Here is a 20,558-nt window from a genome sequence, read left to right on the forward strand (position 1 = left end):
CCACCCACATATATTGGGATGAGGCGGTAGGACCGCTTTGTGTAGGGATTGTGGTATTGTGGAATACACCTCCACCTGCATATATTGGGGTGAGGCGGCATGACCGCTTTGTGTAGGGATTGTGGTATGGTGATACACCTCCACCCGTATATATTGGGGTGAGGCGGCAGGGCCGCTTCGTGTAGAGATTGTGGTATCGTGATACACCTCCACCCGCATATGTTGGGGTGAGGCGGTAGGGCCGCTTTGTGTAGGGATTGTGATATGGTGATACACCTCCACCCGCATATATTGGGGTGAGCCCGTTACAGTTCTAGTGGGTGTTTGGGTCTAGTTAATTTTATGTATATAGGTATCTATTATCATATAAGCTCCATGTACAATGTGGGTCATGTAATTAAAGATTTGAGTATTGTCATATATTTATGTTTACATTATTAACAGCTATTCATAGAGCCGTGTAACCATCACGAAAAAGAAAATATGGGCCATTGAACCAAATGTGTTTAATATGAAAGTCAAGATCTTATTATGTTATTGTAAATAATGCATGAGTAATGATGAGAGGTTAATGCAAATTAGGCTTGCTTGAGTGGGTTTACTCGGTTGAGTGCCGATCGCGCTCCTTGATTTCGGGGAGTGAAAAACTTGGTATCAGAGCATGGTTTAGGAGTCCTAAGGTGTCATGGAGCAGTGTCAGTAGAGTCCCTCTTATCGGTGTGTTGCCGACCACACTTATAATAGGGAGGCTACAATGACATATAGGAAATGTTTCTTTGTTTTTTAAGGTTCCAATTTAGTCACTGAGTTCCCTTGTTAATACCAAGGAATATAGCACATTGTTCTACGAAATGAGAAAGGCATAATGATTAAAGTAATGATGCACATGACAGGCATAATGTGTGAGGTGCCCAATTGTCCTCGTAATGGAGGAAGAAAAAGTCAAGGATACAACCAAGGTAAGCAAGGTCATACAGTTGGCCTCGAGAGTCATAGTTGTTGATTTCATGTATAAGGTGCAATGTGGTGTTATCTATATGTTGTTTAGGATTGATTTCTGGGATTCTCTGACAGGTGGATAGGCCCAGTTACAGGGAAAACACTGTCGAAATTTTTAAAACTTTGTAAAGATAGCCAAATTTTAAGGGCCCTAAGTAAGTTGAGATTTTGGATAGGAAGTATAAGACCCATGTAGTTGTAAGTTCGTATGCATAATGGTTTGAGGTAAAAGGATGGTAACTCTATTATTAGAGGTGACTTTTAAAACATTCGAGGACGAATGTTCTTAAGTGGGGGAGAATGTAACACCCCGAAAAATTTCGAAGTACTTAAGCGCTATTAAGAAAGTTGATGTGTGCTAATTATATTATTTTGTGTATAGAAAAGGACTATTATATGAATGATATCAATTGATCATGATATTATATGTATGATGTGCATTAAGAATAGTTTATGGTCTAAGAAGATCCCCAAGGCTAAGTCAAGTTGAAAATTGTATGATGGGATAAAGTTTCAAGTGATTTCGCACAAGATCCTAATTCAAACGCATGCTCTTACCAAACTATAATTACTTAGGAGATGATCTACCTATCAACCCTTTGAGTCTAGTTTCCAACTCTTCAAACCGTTTATCATTTGGACACTCCTACAAGAAGTTATGACCAAATTATCAAAGGCTAGAAAAATAATATTCTGCGACCAATTCTGCGATCGCAGAATAATTATACGATTGTGAAAGTGCTTCTGCGACTGCAAAACTGGTCGTAAAATGGACCAGTACAACCCAATTTTTGGCACCAATTTTATGGTGCATTTTGCGACCCGCATAGAAATTCTGTGGTCCATTATGCGACCGCGGACCTGATTTCGGAGGATTTATTTTTCTATTTTCATAACCCGACCCCATTTTGATAAATAGGCTTTAGGGCTTATTTTGAGGCAATTATCTAAGGTTTTTTTTAGAGAGAAGTGAGAGTGTTATAGAAAGAGAAAGTAGATGAAGTGTTTTGTTTATCGAGATCTTGTCCAAGCTTTGAAATCTAACAAGAAAATATCATAAGTTCTTCATCTAAGAGGTAAGGTTCCATACCCTAGTTTTCAATTTCGAATTTGGGTAGAAGATGATTAATTAGGAGTATGATTCTTGGGTATGAGAGTATTATTTATACATGTATGTACCAATAAGGTTTTTGGAAAGATTGTTGAGCTCAAATAAGTAAATATTGGGCTGTGGAGTGAAGGAAATCTTGTAGAAGAACCTTGTAGTTAAATTTGCACACCTAGTGTTTGATAAAATGTTCAAATGAGCTGAGATCATGAATATCATCCTAATTTTGGTTCAATTTTGTTATGTCTCAAAATAAATTGGGATTGCTAGAATTTTCGGAACATATGTAGTAAATTAAGGAAAGCTCAAAGCGAGGTATGTTGGCTAAACTCCCTTCTTAGAATTGAATTCAATGACGTTCCCGTAAGTTTCAAGTATGGATGTATCAAGTTCCTTATTCTATGTTCCGGGTTATTCCCAATAAATTTGAATGTCCCGAATAAGCAAAGTGTCAAGAATTATGTATTCAAAATGTGTTCCAAATTTTCCTATCACATTATGTTATCTTTTGGGAATGTGTTCAAGAATGATATGTGTATTAAAATGCTATGTCTTTGAGTGGTGTTTCAAATGAAGGTTATGATGTCAAATTGCGTGAGATAACTCAATATACTTAAGACTCTTAATTGCTCACATGTGTACCTAAAGTCTTGATTGGAAATGTCTTATTATTGATAACCTATAAAGATGGTTGGAAGTGAAATAAGTGAATTGGGGATATAAAGTGTGGCCAACGTGCCAAGAGTGAAAGTTATACTTGTAGCCAATGGTGCCAATGAAATGAGATGATGTGAGAAAGATTATGAAATAAGCTTTGATTCAACTATTCTAAAATTGACTTTCAAAATAGAATTGCCTAAAAACTTATGAACTCATGTGATGCCCATATGTGACTGTTTTAGCTAATGATATGTTTAGTGAGTATTTTCAATGTATTTTGAATTCTTACATATTCGTGAGTGAAAATTGTATATTGTCCTTTCTGGGAAGAAGTATTTCAAGAATAAATGATGTGTTACTTGTTTATGATTTTAACTTTTGCTTCGATTGCCAATCATTTTACTTCATTTCTTGAAAAGAAATCCATTGTGTTTAAAGTCTTCATTACTAATGAACCTAAAGTTGTGATTTCCGGAATATTGTATATGTTGATATTTATGATGATGATCTATGAAAGGAAAGATATGAAAGTGTGGAATATTAAATACGGCCATTGTGCCATGAAAGAAAAATCATATATATGGCCACGAGTGCCAAGGAAATAATAATATTGTAAGTGGTTGAAAGTACAGATTAAGTGATATATGGTGTGAAAGGTTATGAGATGTACGTATTTGTACTTTGGTTTCCAATGTTTTATAAGCCCCTACGTTCTTGCGAGTAAAGATTATGATGTTTCTAAATGTTCTAAATGCTCTATGATCACCCATGGCAAGTACAAGTAAGTGATAGTATGAATATGAAATGGGGTCGTTGCCTAAATGAGAATTATGAAGTGTTGTATGTCCAGATGGTTTCAACTATAGTTGAATGCTTCTGAAATAATGTATGTAAATAACTTCGATTGTTAAGTCCCCAAGAGTCATGAACCTAGATAATGACCTCAAGAGGTCAAGGGAGCGAATAATGAGATGGAAGGGAGTGTCCTTTGTTAAATGATGATGAACCTTAAGAAAAGGAATTGGGCCCATGTGCCATTGAAATCGACTTATTGATTTACCATGCATGTGCTAATGTAATGAGTTGTGTTTCTCCATGATGAGCATGAACATGAAGTATTCCAATGATATGAGTAATTACGACCTTAAATGTAATGACAAACTATGTCGCTTTGAGTTTATATATGGTATTGTGATTGTGATTACACCTCCACCCGCATATATTAGGGTGAGGCGGCAAGGCCGCTTTGTGTAGGGATTGTGATATTGTGATACACCTCCACCTACATACATTGGGGTGAGGCGGCAAAGCCGCTTTGTGTAGAGTTTTGGTATTGTGGAATACACCTCCACCCGCATACATTGGGGTGAGGCGGCAAGGCCACTTTGTGTAGAGTTTTAGTATTGTGGAATACACCTCCACCAGCTTATATTGGGGTGAGGCGGTAGGACCACTATTTGTAGGGATTGTGGTATTGTGATACACCTCCACCCGCATTTATTGGGGTGAGGCAGTAGGACCGCTTTGTGTTGGGATTGTGGTATTGTGGAATACACCTCCACCCGCATATATTGGGGTGAGGCGGCATGACCGCTTTGTGTAGGGATTGTGATATGGTGATACACCTCCACCCGCATATATTGGGGTGAGGCGGCAGGACCGCTTTATGTAGAGATTGTGGTATCGTGATACACCTCCACCTGTATATGTTGGGGTAAGGCGACAGGGCCGCTTTGTGTGAGGGTGGTTATAAAGGATCCCCAACTTAATATCTATATATTGGAGTGGACGCTCTTAATAAATTTTCTTGACGTTAACGGCTATCTAAGCCCATGTATTGTTATCATCATTCATCATATTCATGTTGATTTCTAAGCCCTTGAATAGGTGTATTTGTATTGTGTAAGTGAATGTTGTGGACGGTCTATGAGACGCATAGGTGTATAATATGATATGTGAACACTAAGGACAGTCTATGAAATGTATATGTAAAAAATAAAGGAGGAAGGTGCCACTTTCATTGGACTTGTTTGTACATGTTGTTACAATTATATTATATTATGTATTCCACGTATAGTTCATATGGATCAGTTGATCCTAAAAGAAGTTTAGAATGATACAAGTATAATAAGATTTGAAATGTGATTCTATGGAATGTTTCGTAGTTTCTTGATGTATTTTATTTGTCTCTTATTTGAGTTACCCTATTTTCATATGTTGTTTTGACTGCCTTACATACGAGTACTATTCCACATTTACTCACGTCCCTCTTGCCGGGTGCGCTGCATCTTTTAATGGATGCATGTATACTTCTACAGGATGATATGGACCTTTGATAGGGATCTTTTTCACTACTTAGCTTATGGGGAGCCCTCTACAGTTCTAGAGGGTGTTTGGGTCTAGTTAAATTTATGTATATAGGTATCTATTGTCATAGAAGATCCATGTACACTATGGGTCATGTAATTAAAGATTTGAGTGTTGTCATGTATGTTCACAATATTAACAACTATTTATAGAGTTGTGTAACCACCACGAGAAAGAAAATATGGCCCATTGAGCCAAATGTATTTAATATGAAAGTCAAGATCTTATTATGTTATGGTAAATCATGCATGAGTAATGATGAGAGGTTAATGCAAATTAGGCTTACTCGACTGGGTTTACTTGGTTGAGCGCCGGTCGCGCTCCTTGATTTCGGGGCATGACATATGGTCTAAAAAGAGCCCTAAGTCCAAGTCAAGTTGGAAATTTCATGATAGACTAAAGTTTCAAATGGGTACGCATAAGACCCAACTTTGAACGAGAATATCTACATATATATATATTGAGTTATGTGATGATCTACCTATCAAATGAAAGATCTTCGAGTCTAGTTTCTAACGCTTCAAACCGTTTGTCATTTGGACATTCCTCGAGACGTTATGACCAAATTACCAAAGGCTAGAAAAATGTGATTCTGCGACCAATTCTGCGATCGCAGAACCATTATGCGATCGCAGAAGTAGTTATGCGACCGCAAAATGGTCGCAGACCTATTCAATGAAGCCCATTTCTAGGCATCGATTTTGCGGTGCATTTTGCGACCCACATACCCATTCTGCGGTCTATTATGTGACCGCAGACCTACTTTCGGAGGGTTAATTTTTTTATTTTTATAACCCAACTCCATTTTGATAAATAGACTTTGGGGCTTATTTTGGGGCAATTATCTGAGGTTTTTTAGAGAGAAGTGAGAGTGTTCTAGAGAGAGGAAGTGGATGAAGTGTTTTATTCCTCAAGATCTTGCCCAAGCTTTGAAATCCAATAAGGAAATCTCACAAGATCTTCATCTAAGAGGTAAGATTCAAACCCCGAGTCTTCAATTTCGAGTTTGGGGTAAAAGATGGGTGATTGGGAGTATGATTCTTGGGTGTAAGAGTATTATTTATACATGCTTGTACTAATAAGATTTGTGGGAAGATTGTTGAGCTCAAATAAGTAAAGATTTGGTTGTGGAGTGAAGGAAATCTTGTAGAAGAACCTTGTAGTTAAATTTGCACACCTAGTATTTGATAAAATACTCAATTGAGCTGAGACCATGAATATCTTCCTAATTATTATTCAATTTTGTTATGTCTCAAAATAGATTGGGATTGCTAGAATTTTCGAAACGTTGTAGTAATTTAAGGAAAGCTCAAAGCGAGGTATGTTGGTTAAACTTTCTCTCTTAGAATTAAATTCCATGATGTTTACATAAGTTCCAAGTATGGTTGTCTCAAGTTCCTTATTCTATGTTTCAAGTTGTGCCCAATAAATACGATTGTCCCGAATAAGCAGAGCGATGAGAATTGTGTAATCAAAACTTGTTCTGAAGATTCCTATCACATTATGTTATCCTTTGGGAATGTGTTCAAGAATGACATGTGTATTAAAATGCTATGTCTTTGAGTTGTGTTCCAAATGAAAGTTATGATGCCAAATTATGTGAGAAAATCTCAATGATCTTAAGACTCTTAATCTCAATAACCTAAAGTCTTGATTGGAAATGTCTTATTGCTGATAATCTATAAAGATGGTTGGAAGTAAAATAAGTAAATTGGGGTTATAGAGTGTGGCCAACGTGCCAAGAATTTAAGTTATGATTGTGGCTAGTAGTACAAATGATTTGAGAGGATGCGATAAAGAATATGATATGAGCCTCGACTCAATTGTTTAAAATGACTTCGAAAATAAAATTGCCTAAGAGCTTTTGTACTCAATTCATGCCCATAAGTGGCTGCTTTAACTAATGCTTTGCTTTATAAATATATCCTGTGTGATTTGAGTTCTTACATACTCTCGTGTTGAAATTGTACATTGTCATTTCTGGGGAAGAGTATTGCAAGACTAAATGGTGTATTGATTGTTTTTGATTTTTATGAGTGTTTTTATTGCTGGTTGGTATGCCCCATTCTTTGGGAAGAAACCATTTGTATTTAAAGTTCCCATTACAAATGGATTTGAAGTATATGATTTCTGAAATTGAAAGAGGTGAAAGTGTGGAATATCAAATACGGCCATCGTGCTAGGAATAAAGAATCTTGTGAATGGCCAAATGAGCCAAGGAAATATTTTCATTGTGAAAGATGTTGAGGTGATTACAATTGTATGTATGTTATCTCTGTGTGCAAATCAAATCAAAAATATTTTTGGGAGCATCATTAGCAAAACCGAGGTAGGGTGGGTCATAAGGCCCACTCCTAAAACTACACGTGCCGGTGTAGGGGTGGATTGTGATTATTCCCCTTATTCAGGATGAAATTGAAATATTGAAGAAATTGTGATATTATTCCCCTTAACTGGGATGAAACTGGTAACAATTGTGGATTGAAAAAGTCAACCCACACGACATATGTGGGGAGGCGTCCTACCTGATCGGGTGGAGATCGGACGCCATGTTGTGCACATGGTGGTACTACTCTTGGTAAAAACTTTCTTTCGCATCACATGTCAAACATGGTTCGTGGGGAGATGGCCTAGCCGATCGGGAGTGATCGGACTCTGTGCTAACAAAGACGTTGGTATATCGGTGCTAATGATTTCCCAACCAAAATTGTATATGAAGTTCATATTTTGAAAATTATTATGTTTTAACTAGACATTTGGATATTGTTGATTGTGACTTGCTGTTTCTATGTGTTGCCTTTTCTTATATGGGCATTCTATTTTGAAAGAGGACTTTTAGCTATACATAGTAGTGCTATTCGATAGTACTAACGTCGCTTTTGCCGGGGGCGCTGCATCTTTAATGGATGCAGGTAGTTCTACAGCAGGCGGCATTGATCAGTGATAGCAGTATGCTCTTTTCAGCTGATTTGGTGAGCCCCACTTTATTTCGAGGTCATGTACCTTTTGTTTCTCATGTACTGTGTTTTGAGGTATAGCCGGGGCCTTGTTGCCGGCATTTTCATATTACTCTTCTATTGTACTAAGAGGCTCCTGATATCATCCTAGGAAGCTCAACTATATTCAAGGACAAGGATGAAGCTTTGGAATCTCAAAGATGGCCTTTAACAATATGTCAAACTTGAGTTGCAAAACAAGGCCATTAGACTTCAAGTGCAAATAAAGAAGTTTTTAATTATCGAGGACGAGCTCAAGACCAAAGGAGATAAATTATACAAGTTTTACAATTATTTGGTGGCCCAAATTGAAGTACAAGAGGATGAAGATTGGGTCCCGAACTCGGCCCTTGAAATCTAGCAAAAGGGCACCCAGAAGAGCCCAAAATCAGCTTAAAAGAGGTCCAAATGGGGGTGTTTGAAATGGAGCCCAATTGGAGTCCAAACCAATGGCCCAAACTAGTAGTTTTAAGGCCCAAATCTAACCCAAAGGGATCTGCCGCCCCTAACTAATTTTATGACTTTTCTTATTTCTTAGCAACCACTCTACCTAATTTTGATGACTTTGTTACCCCTTAGCAGCCCCCTACCTAATTTGATGACTTTTGTTACTCCTTAGCAACCACCCTACCTAATTGTAATGACTTTTTATGCCTTAATATTCCTATAAATAAAGAGTTCTTCTCATTCACAGAGACACTTCATTATTGATTAAGTATATCATACTTTGAGAGTTCTTTTGAACCCTTGTTACTTGTGCTTTGAGATTTATCTTTCAACTTTTACTAGTTCATTGTTCAAGGTAGTAAGATTACTTCTCTATTGTGATATCTTTAAATCCTTTGTGGTATTCTTAGAAGGCGATTAATACTAGTTATTAATTGTTGTCTCAAGTTACTCGTAAAGCGATCAAGATCCGAATCTATTGTTTTGATTTGCTTTTATGTAAAGACGTTTGATTTCTTCAATAAATCAAGACGTTGTTTCTTTGATCTTGTCAAGGCTATAGAACTTACGTTCTTGGAAGTTCTTCGAATTCTTTTCTTGAATTTTCCCATATCCTTTATTTTCTGCCTTTTAGTTCTAGTTTTTCAATTTTCCCATATCCTTTATTTCCTTGAATCAAGACGTTGTTTCCTTGTTGTTATTGCTTTCGCATTTACTTTTCAAATTCTTACTCTAGTTTGGATTCCCGACCTAGTCATTATCAAGTGGTATCAGAGCAGTTCTATTAAGGTTTCGTTCTTGATAATTCTAGGGATTTATTGAATACTAAGAGCGAAAAAACAAGTTAAAAAAACCCATAAAAAAACAAAAATTAATTTTTTTAAAAAAATTGCTTGCTCTCCAGGAACTTTCTTTTGTATCTAATTTGTTTCCAAAAACTATCAAAGGAAACAAGAAGAGTGGATCCCAGATTTCAAAGATAAGACAAAAATTTAATTTTTCTTACTCTTTCTAATCTAAATATATAATCATTTCCTTTTTGTTCGTGTCTTGTTTCAACCGAGCCTAATAGTTCTAGGATTTGGTTCTTCTTTCATTTGTTCCCTCAAAAATCTTAATTTTACTACTAAGAACTTCATACGAGTTGGGTTTAACTATAAATCTACAAAGTATTTTGTTCAAAGGTTATTTCGAGAGGAAAAAAGGCAAAGAGAGGTGAGAGCATTATAGGGAAAAAGCCAAATTTGAGAGACACATATTTCCTTTAATCTATGTCAAGATGTCTCAAACATGTAGTTACAGTGGAAGGAGTAAAGCTATGACTCAACAACTTGAAAAGTCGAACTTACAGTATACCAAATGGAAGGAAGACAATGGTAAAGTTATTTTTCAAACAAGAGTTAAAGTGATGTCTACAATTTATGCCCTTAGAATTGACAAAGCATTTGGCTATAACTTAATTAGCCCTTATATGGTTGAGAAATTGAACTTGCCTTGTGTTGAACATATTGAACCCTACATGTTGAAAGGAGTAAAGGTAGATAAAAGAGTGTTCTTGCCATTCTCTATTGGAAGGTATGAGGATGTGATTTGGTGTGATGTCATTCCGATGAATAGTTTTCATATCTTGTTGGGAAGGCCATGGTATGTCTATAGAAGTGCTTCATATAGTATTGAAAATAGATACTCTTTTGAGATTAATGGGAAGAAACTCATTCTTGGGCCTTTGACTCCCTCACAAATTTGTGAAGATGAAAAGATTGTTAAAGAGAATATGGAATTATATGAGAGAGAAAAGAATGAGAAGAGTTAGGGAGTGCATGTTGACATTCCAAGAGAGGAAAAAGGAGAGGTTGTCTTGAGTGAAAAGAGTGGGATGTCAAGTGAGGTAAAGAGTGATATTGAAAAAAAAGAAAAGAGAGAAGGTAATGAGATAAACAAAGTCTATGAGGTAGAGAGAGAAAAACAAGAGGGATTGAGTGAAAGCAAAGAAAAACTCTTTAGTGAGAGAAAAGAGGCTAAGGGTGAGGAAAACGTTAGTCTTGTGATAAAAGCCAAAGAGAGTGTAAGCAAGAAAAAAGTTTCTTTAATTCCTAACCCATTAACTCTTTCTTATTTTAGTTTTTGTGATTTTGTGTAGCCACGTGTTGAAATACTTTTTGAAAGGGGTGGTGAGGCGCAGGAGATGGTGGAAAAAGATCCAATTAGATTCCAACATGAATTTGGCGATATCTATTCATGTTGGATGGTGGAAGATAAAAGCTTGGTTAAATTCTTTGTTATTGAACCTTTTGACTATTTTGATTCTTATTTACAGGGTTATGTCATGGAGTTGCCTTAAAGCATTTTTAAGTTGGAGCCATTGCATAAACGAATACAAGGTGATGATGTTCAATTGGTAAATAAGTCCAAGTATGGTATGTATAATTGGTTTATTTGCATTCTTGGCCTTTCTAGAACACCTAAGGTATTTTTGGAGGTAATGAATTATACTCTTATTTCTTATGTTGGTGACTTTATAATTTTTATGGATGATGATATTTTGATGCACATCAAGTCATTAACTGTAATATCTAAGTTAAAGTGCAAGAGTAATTTTCTTCCTTTTGAAATTGTGTATGACATAGATCATTATGTATTCCAACTTGGTGGAAAGAGTCATGAAATTTATGAGAAGAGGCTTGTGAATGAGTTAAATATTTATTCTTCTCTTATTCAAGTGGCTAATGAGTTTTCATATGATAAATTACTAGAATGTGATTTTTGTTGTGTGATGGGGAGTCATTCTTCAAGTCATGTTCATTGTGATCTTGTAAAAGTATTTGTTACTAGTAAAGATGATATGCATGATTGTTGTAACACATGTGATCAAATACTCTTTCATGTAGAGGAATCCATGAGATTTGTAATTGTAGATAACTGGCTATATCATGAAAGTATCTTCTTTGATAAATGTGGTAGAGATACTTATAACAAATGGATGTGTGGTCAATCTTTTATAATTTCTTTGTCATGTATACCTATGGACTACTTTACCGACAAGATCGAATTGCAAGTTCCATTGCATGGCGCATCTAAGAGTGGTTTTTATTGTATTGATCTAGGTAGGCATAAATTTTGTTGGGATGATGATGTCCATATGCTTTATAAGGGAGTATTTACACCTATTAGGATTAATTGGGTTAAATGGACACATGGTCACTATCTTGTTTTATTCCTACTATTTTTTCAGATTAGTGGATGCCATTTACTAGTGCGTGTTTTCTTTTTCTTGCAAGGTCGAAATTCGAGGACAAATTTTCTTCATGAAGACGGGAATGATAGCATCCTAGGAAGCTCAACTATATTCAAGGACAAGGATGAAGCGTTGGAATCTCAAAGATGGCCTTTAACAATATGTCAAGCTAAAGAGTTGCAAAACTAGGCCATTAAACTTCAAGTGCAAATAAAGAAGCTTTTAATTGTCCAGGACGAGCTCAAGACCAAAGGGGATAAATTATACAAGTTTTATAATTATTTGGTGGCCCAAATTGAAGTCCAAGAGGAGGAAGATTGGGTTCCGAACTCGGCCCTTGAAATCTAGCAAAAGGGCACCCAGAAGAGCCCAAAATGAGCTTAAAAGAGGTCCAAATGGGGGTGTTTGAAATGGAGCCCAATTGGAGTCCAGACCAATGGCCCAAACTAGTAGTTTTAAGGCCCAAATCTGACCCAAAGGAATTTGGCCGCCCCTACCTAATTTTGTGACTTTTCTTATTTCTTAGCAACTACCCTACCTAATTTTGATGACTTTGTTACCCCTTAGCAGCCCCTGCCTAATTTGATGACTTTTGTTACGCCTTAGCAACCACCCTACCTAATTGTAATGACTTTTTATGCCTTAGTAACTCATATAAATAAGGAGTTCTTCTCATTCATTGAGACACTTCATTATTGATTAAGTATTTCATACTTTGAGAGTTCTTTTGAACCTTTGTTACTTGTGCTTTGAGATTTATCTTTCAACCTTTACTAGTTCATAGTTCAAGGTAGTAAGATTACTTCTCAATTGTGATATCTTTGATTCCTCCGTGATATTCTTAGAAGGCGATTAATACTAGTTATTAATTATTGTCTCAAGTTACTCGTAAAGCGGTCAAGATCCGAATCTATTGTTTTGATTTGCTTTTAAGTAAAGGCATTTGATTTCTTCAATAAATCAAGACGTTGTTGCTTTAATCTTGTCAAGGCTATAGAACTTGCATTCTTGGAAGTTCTTGGAATTCTTTCCTTGAATTTTTCCATATCCTTTATTTTCTGCCCTTTAGTTCTAGTTGTTCAATTCCTTATTGTTATTGCTTCCGCATTTACTTTTCAAATTCTTACTCTAGTTTGGATTCCCGACCTAGTTGTTATCTGCTTCGTAGACAGGTTGTGGGTTGTGGTTGATGTTGGGAATTGAACTAGAAAGGTTGGTATTTGAAAATTATGTTTTTTCATTAATTCTATAAACTTGTAATATTTTGGAAACTATGAATGAAGCTGCTAATGAGATGAAAAGGAAGTTGTTAATAAAATCTTTTCAGTGTTTGATTAATAGAGTACATGTCCTCTTTATTCATGGATGAGTTTGGGTAGAAGAAAATCTAACAGGCTTGCTCGGCCGGATTCTCTCGGTTGAGCGCCGGTCGCGCTCCCCGAGTTTGGGGCGTGACAAACTTGGTATCAGAGCCTAAGGTTTTTAAGTATCCTAGGATATCTCAGAGCCGTGTCTAGTTGAGTCCTTCTTATCGGTGTGTTGTCGACCACATCTATAATGGGGAGACTACTTGGACATTTAGGAAATTCACACTTCTTTGATACTCCAGATCGTGCGATAGAACTCAAGATAGGAAGCTAATTTCCTCGTCATGTCTCATTTTTCATATGAGTAACCTATGGGTTCGAGGCAGCGAGAAGGAAATGAAAGAACAAGTTCCTAGGGAAAATGTCCATGTTCCTATTAATGTCACCACGCCACTAGATCATGTGGTGATAGAACCTAAGAAACGAAAGAGGGTTGTTTGTACCAATAAGCCAGAATGTTTGATATGAAATAATATCCACTCGGGTTTATGTTAGATGATTCTTGAAACATGTTATGGTTGTGTAAAGAGGGGGCACAAGAAGAATAAATGCCCTTATGGATACACCCATCCAGGCCTGCCCGATATGCGGGCGAAAATATTTTGTGTCATATGGTGAGTATGCTCGGAAGCGTGTTAGGGGCGGTAGATTTGGAAAATTCCAATAGTCCATACAACGAGTCATTGCAGAGATTGTTACTCCCGCCATGAAGGCTTGGAGGAAGACTAAGGGGAATGCTTATGATGTATGCAAAAAGGGTAAATGTCAGGTAAGTGGGGAGAGTCAGTTCAGCGGACCCCGTCCTCGTTGTGTGAAGTGTATGATATGTCATTCGGGGGTATGTCACTATGGTACTAATGTATGTTTTGGATGTGGAGTATAGGGGCATCAATTAAGGTACTGCCCTGTCAATCTAAAGTCATCAATTAAGTCACTCCATAATACATCATTATGAAGACCACATTATTTTTCTTGTTGTATATGTACATGCATATTGAAGAGGTCTACATAAATATGGTCTTAACCAAAACGTTGAATCACAAAACATTGCAGACTTTCTGAACAAGACGCATTATTCGTGAAGCCACTCTATCACAAATTCTCTTATTTACAACCTCTTGTGGAATTGAGCTCTATAATTATGTCCTTGAAATTGAGTTATAACTCTAGGATTAATACTTCCCACTTGCTTCCCTAAATTCTCAACAAGGGATTATACCTGATGAATTTCTTACATAACATTTTGATTCAAATGGATAACATTTGCTCACTTGTTCTTATGCATGCACAGTCATAAAGTTTACCTATTTGGTATCAAATCCAATGTAAGACAACCTAGTATTGAGATCATTCTCGAGGAATTCTTTCTCTTCTCTGTATGTGGCTCCTACGATTGGAACAGTCACTTTACTCCTTTATGAATAGTATCATGAATCCTTTTCACTATCTAGTAACATGAAGGCATATCTCAACACCCATTATATGTGTACGTGCCAATTGAAATAGTCACTTGTCTGTATAACGTTTCTCTGGTATTTGAGGTTTTCGTGAATTTGTCACAAGAAGATCTTTTTGTTCTCCCATCTCAGTATGACTTTCATGTCCACCTAGATCATACCTCAGTGAGTAACTCACATTATTCCTAGCATTGTAGTTACCCATGAAGTGGCCTAGTATTGCAGCTTGAGAGTTGTTATGGCAAAAACATGTCTAGCTCACAACAAAGTGTTCATTCTCTCTAACCAATACATGACTTCATCCCAACATTAAGAGGTCCTAGCTACATGATTTTACTTATGTGAGGTTGAAAGTTAAGCAGCCTTATGATGAGCATATTGAATTGAAAGACAAATTCATCGTATCTCCAGTCCTCTCATATAGGACCAACTATTGGCAAAGGTTAAGTTGTGAGAATGATAATAATCTCACAAGTGTTCAACTTATTTTTCATCCCCATGGGCTTGTGACATATATTCCTTGTGTCAGTTGATGTTAAGACCGTAATGCAATTTCATACACTTTGAAACCCATATCACATTCGGGGTGCCAAAATATTCTCATGTCGAGTTGAACTGATTTTCCCTACACTCCAAGAGATGACTGGTGTCATGTACTTGGCCATTTCTCTTTGAGGCTTACTATTGCCGAACAAGACACATATGGAATAAAATAATTGTTGTTGTCTTTTTCATGACTCATGGTCTCATGGCTCATGGTCTTCCAAGAATAACTGACTCTAATGTCTTTATCCTTCCAATTATGCCTCCCATAAGTCACATGTCAAAGAAGAAGTGTCACCATGATCAAATATATTGGATAGGAAATTTTATGGTCATATTCAAGCTAGCACATCTTAGACTAATTGTTGGAGGTCGCCAAAGGTTTAGTTTGGGTGTTCGGCATAGAGATTTAGAGTTGAAGAAAGTGAACGGGTTATTCTTAATATTTTCTCCATGATGATTCTATGTGAATTGTTAATAAAGGTAAAGTATATGCAGTCACATTAGGCCTTATGAAATCTCGAAGGAAATATGCCAAACTATGAGTATGATGTTTCCTTTTTATTGTTCTCCGTGTACCCGGCGTTTCATGTGTCTATGTCTAAGAAGGTGAAGTTAATGGGTAATTGGATTATGAGGAGCAACTAGTTGCTATCCTTGTTAGAAAAGTACGAGAGTTGAGATTGCCTCTGTTAATGTGTTATGGCAAAGTCGATAAGTCGAGGAGGCCACCTTGAGGGCCAAAAGTGTTAAGGAAATAACATTTTCTCACTTGAGTTTATAGTCAAATCATTGTGATTTGAAAGGTACTATCTATGTGTTATGATTTAAATATGTACTGCTCATGTCCAGATATCTTGATAATATAATGCCTGTAATGATGAGATTTGTGATGTTGATATACATGATGATGCTTTGTCAAGTTGTGTATGTCTTGATAGGTTGATTTTGGTGATTATCTGACAGGTGGATAGACCTAGTTACAGGGAAAACTCTGCCGAAATGTTTAAGAGTTTGTAAAGATAGCCAAATTTTAAGGGCCATAAGTAAGTTGAGATTTTGGAAAGGAAGTATAAGACCCATGTAGTCATAAGTGCCTATGTATAATGGCTGGAGGTAAAAGGATGGTAACTCTATTATTAGAAGTGACTTGTGAAACATTCGAGGACGAATGTTCTTAAGTGGGGAAGAATGTAACACCCCGAAATTTTTTGAAGTAATTAAGTGCTATTAAGAAAGTTGATGTGCGCTAATTGTATTATTTTGTGTGTAGACAAGGACTATTATATGAATGATATCAATTGATCATGATAATATATGTATGAGGTGCATTAAGAATGGTTTATGGTCTAAGAAGAGCCCTAAGTCCAAGTCAAGTTGGAAATTTCATGATAGACTAAAGTTTCAAATGGGTACGCACAAGAACCAACTTTGAACGAGAATATCTACATATATATATGTAGATATATATATGTGATTGTCACGACCCAAACTAACCCTGTCGTGATGGCGCCTATCGAGGAACTAGGAAAGCCGACTCATTTCCCAAGCAACCGATATTTTCATTTCAAAGGTAATTTCAAGGCTATTTAACATAAAAACCCTCGTAAAGGAGCTCAAATCAAAACAAAAGTGCGGAAAGAAAAGCCTGACATCGGGGTGTCACTAGTCATGAGCATCTACTAGAATTTGTCTGAAAATATCAAGACTAACATAGACTGGAAAATAGCTAAATACAACTAAAGGAAAATAGGAGGGAGAAGAGCAGGGCTGCGATCGCCACGCAGCTACCTTGCTATTCCCGAGAAAATCTGCAAACGGAATAGTCAACAGCCGCTACCGTGTCCAGCTACACCTAGATCTGCAGATAAGGTGCATGGAGTAACGTGAGTATGCCACCTCAGTAAGTAACAACAATAAATAAAGACTGAGCAGTAGTGACGAGCAATAAAGCATATAAAGTTCATATCATGAAATCGCAGTAAAATACCACATGCTTTTAAAATAATGGTTTGAATCAAAACATTTCGTTTAAACCCAGTTCCAGTAAAATCATTTAAGGATATTTTTCAACAGTTTTTCAAACAGAGGCTCAATGCAAAGGTAAGAAAAAAATGATGAAATCATAAACAGCCCCTTGGGCAAAACATCACTCATATATAGTTCCTCGGGCAAACCTCACAATCACTCATGCTACTCGGGCATACCTCACAATCACTCATGCCTCCCAGTCACTCAACACTCGGCACTCGCACTTAGTAGGTACCTGCACTCACTGGGGGTGTGTACAGACTTCGGAGGGGCTCCTTCAGCCCAAGCGCTATATCAAGCCAAATCATGGCATAAATCACTCAGGCCCTCGGCCTATATCAAATATGCTACGGCGTGCAGCCCGATCCATAAATAATAAAGTATATAAAGCCAATATGGCCTACTGCGGCGTACAACCCGATAAGATAATTATCCTCACAATCAGGCCCTCGACCTCACTCAGTCATAAACCTCTCAAGCCACTCGGGCTTTCAGCAAAATAGGGTATTCATCCCAAAATAACTTTTATATGCATTAAAACAGAGTAATGAAAACTGAGTTATGTAGTAAACAGGAATAACCATGACCGAGTATAGATTTTCAACAAAATACGCAACTTTACAGTTGCTACGGGACTGAACAAGTCACAATCCCCAAGGGTGCACGCCCACACGCCCGTCACCGAGAATGTGTGTCACCTTAAAATAGTAGAATGATACGAAATCTGGGGTTACATACCCTCAGGACTAGATTTACAATCGTTATGTACCTCAAACCGGTCAAATCTCTACCCTGAAATGCTCTTGCCTCTCGACTCGGCCTCCAAATACTCTGAATCTATTAACAATTTGTACAATACCATCAATATACGCTAATGGAATGAATTCCACAATAAAAACTATCAAATTAGAACAAAATTCGAAATTGGCTCAAACTCGGACCACAACTCGGAATCGGGTAAAAGTCACAAATTACGAACACCCATTCACTCATGAGTCCAACCATACTAGTTTCACTCAAATCCGACTTCGAATCAACATTCAAATCCCAAATATTCATTTTATGAAGTTTTTACAATTTTCCCCAAATTTCCACCTCAAAGTACTAATCAGATGATGAAATCATTGATATATTCATGTATATTAACCAAATTCTAGTTAGAATCACTTACCCCGATGAATTTCTTGAAAAACCCACAAAATATCGCCACAAACCGAGCTCCCTAGGTCCAAAATATGAAATATACCCTAGACCCTATTTATAAAGTGCACCTCTGGCCTCCCACTTCGCGGTCCGTGAAAATTTAAGCGCGGCCACACCCCAGGTCCCGCAGTCGCGAAAAAATGGTGCGGTCTGCGAAATTCTGGGGCTGCATTGCCAAGATTTAGTATTTTGACCATACCTTTCTCTACAAATATCCAAATAATGACTGCTTTACTTTTCTGGAAACTAGACACGAAAGGATTCAACTTTTGTTTTTGAATCATCTCAAAATTCCTTGTAGATCAAAAGATATAGGTTTCCGAAGTCGGACCAGCGGATCTGCAGAACTTACTCCGGAGTGCGGCTGTGGCAGAATTATGCGGTCCGCGAAATTCCAAGCGCGGCCGCGAAATTATGCTGCGGTCCGCGAAATTCCAAGCACCAGAACCATACCTGAGTTCCGAAAATGCCCGGACTCGCTCAAAACTCACCCCGAAACACACCCGAAGTCCCCGGGACCTCAACCAATCCTAAAACACCATACAAACTTAGTTGAACCTTTGAATCACTCAAAACAACATCAAAACACCAATTTACCCTCAGATTTAAGCCTAAGAACTTCTTAACTTACAAATTCGACAACTAATGCCAAAACCAACCAAACCACATCCGAATGACCTCAAATTTTGCACACACGCCACAAATGACACTACGAACCTACTCCAACTTCCGGAATTCCATTCCGACCCCGATATCAAATTTTCCACTGCCGATCGAAATTACCAAATTTCTAACTTTTGCCAATTTAAGCCTAATTCCACAACGGACCTCCAAATCACATTTCGGACGCGCTCCTAAGTCCAAAATCACCTAACAAAGCTAATGGAATGATCAGAATTCTAATCCGAGGTCCAATGCTAAAAAGTCAAACTTAGTCAACTCTCCCAATTTAAAGCTTCAACAATGAAATTCTTTCTTCCAATTCGATTTCGAAATACCTGCAAATCAAAACTGACGATTCACACAAGTCAAAGTATATCATACGGAGCTACTCATGCCCTCAAATAACCGAGCGAAGTGCAAATGTTCAAAACAACCGGTCGGGTCATTACATCCTCCCCCACTTAAACATACGTTCGTCCTCGAATGTGCCCAGAGTTGTTCCAAAATACATCAAATCGCTGTGTAACTTTCCCATGCACATACCCGGGGGTGATCCCACATCACCCTATCCCATACAGGTCTGATAGCATAGTATAACTGAAATTTCTCAATTCAACCTAGCCCACAAGCCTTCAAATCAAATTTCCAACATCCGAAATTTCCTATAAGATCAGAAGTTCACATCTACATACCGTACAAGTCTGAACATGCTGTACCAAAAGCCGTAACCATAACTCAAATACTCAAATTCAAATACCGCATAGCTCGAATACTCGAAGCAATGATTTCTAATCACAGTATCGGCTCAAATCAACCCAGTACCGGTAGTAAACCTCATATCAGACAAAACCTCATTCTAAAACCTTCGTATACTGTCGATGATGAAAGAGACATACCGAATTCATAACCATTCATTATACCAACAGGTCATGGAGCTCCTATTCCTTCTACAAGAACTATAGCCAATTTCAAAGCCGACTTCCAATATTATCCTCCCCATTATACCACAATCAAATCTGATAGCATCCATTCTAGGCCCAATGACCTCGTCTCATCCAACACGACAACCCTAGTGACATGACACATCAATACAATCTAAAGCCACAACCCGTGCAATCCGTGCACGAGATAGCAACATTCCAAATGTACCCAATCGTAACATGACCCAAATAGGAGAACCATTTCGCAAGCTCGACAGGTACCACCCCGACGCAATGCTAAGAACCCATCACACACCGCAGAACCATAACACACGAATCTTACATAAAGGATCATATTTCCACATAATTCTGCTACAATACGCGGCCCTATCCAAATACTGGTCCATATGAAACACCTCAAGCTACCCTGCTAAAATCAATAACCATACGCAATTCGCCATCAAGTACCCAAAGTGCATTACCATAACCACGGAGAAGCAAACGACACCATGCCACACAAAACCCGAAAGAACATGACCAATACGCCATCAACCAAGCAATA

This window comes from Nicotiana tomentosiformis, chromosome 6 (assembly GCF_000390325.3).
Source record: "Nicotiana tomentosiformis chromosome 6, ASM39032v3, whole genome shotgun sequence".
In the NCBI taxonomy this organism is placed as follows: Eukaryota; Viridiplantae; Streptophyta; class Magnoliopsida; order Solanales; family Solanaceae; genus Nicotiana; species Nicotiana tomentosiformis.